Source organism: Dipodomys ordii, unplaced genomic scaffold (genome assembly GCF_000151885.1).
Source record: "Dipodomys ordii isolate 6190 unplaced genomic scaffold, Dord_2.0 Scaffold9, whole genome shotgun sequence".
NCBI lineage: Eukaryota > Metazoa > Chordata > Mammalia > Rodentia > Heteromyidae > Dipodomys > Dipodomys ordii.
In genome coordinates, this window is record NW_012267225.1 from 3,220,129 (window position 1) to 3,220,874 (window position 746).

The 746-nt window shown below is 61.8% G+C and overlaps 3 protein-coding genes across 4 annotated transcripts in view; all 3 read left to right on the plus strand.

Moving 5' to 3' along the window:
- LOC105980410 (aldo-keto reductase family 1 member C4-like) overlaps nucleotides 1–746 on the plus strand; it is a 293,440-nt gene that overhangs the window by 243,111 nt on the left and 49,583 nt on the right. The gene's annotated exons all lie outside the window — the stretch shown is intronic.
- The window catches only part of LOC105980418 (aldo-keto reductase family 1 member C13-like), a 19,457-nt gene that overhangs the window by 17,088 nt on the left and 1,623 nt on the right, over nucleotides 1–746 (plus strand). The gene's annotated exons all lie outside the window — the stretch shown is intronic.
- LOC105980416 (aldo-keto reductase family 1 member C13-like) overlaps nucleotides 645–746 on the plus strand; it is a 28,145-nt gene continuing 28,043 nt past the window's right edge. Inside the window, exon 1 of the mRNA XM_013009260.1 lies at nucleotides 645–688. The gene's annotated coding sequence lies outside the window, so the exon portion shown is untranslated. The remainder of the gene's footprint in view (nucleotides 689–746) is intronic.

Below are 746 nucleotides of genomic sequence, written 5' to 3' on the forward strand. Positions count from 1 at the left end.
AAGTAAATTGGTAATCCTAAAGCCATCTAGCACCTTCATGTGTCCACAGTTTGCTTTTCTGACTGTGCCTCATGACCAACTCTGGCACATCCCTGTGTAGCTGTACATGGTGGTTTGTCTTCTTCAAAGGGGAGAGGGTGGACAAATGGCTCCAGCTTGGCCCCCCAGGCCCTGGCTGTAGGCTGCCCACCTGGGTCCCCAGGCCTGCAAACCCCTGGTGTGCATGCTAGGCCTCCGGGGGGGGGGCCAGTGGGAGGGAGCAGGGTCAGGTCTGCAGCAGGGACTGGGAGGTTAGATTCTGGTCTTAGAGATGGACATGCAGGGGCTGCTCCTGCCACCTGGCAGCTTCCTGGGCTGGGCAGCTCCCCCCCACTCGACCTCTGGGCTGCAGGCTAGTAGCTAGGCCTCTGTCACTCTCTGGGGCTGCTCCAGCTGTCCTGCAGCTCTCTGTGCTGGGCAGCTCCCCCCACTTGACCTCTGGGCTGCAGGCTAGTACCTAGGTCGCTGCTACTCTCTTGGGCTGCTCCAGCAGCCAAGCCACTCCCAGAGCTAGGCCACTCCCCCAGCTCAACAGCCTGGCTGTGGGGAAGCTAGGCTGCTCCTGCCGCTGGGCTGCCACCACTGTCTCAGTCTCTCTCCATGCTGTCTGGTCGGGGTTGCCAGGATTTTCCAAAGCAGCGCCCCTCCAGTGAGTCTCTGAGCTGCTGGGCAGTGGCAGTCTTGGGACAGGGCAGGGGCAGGGGGGG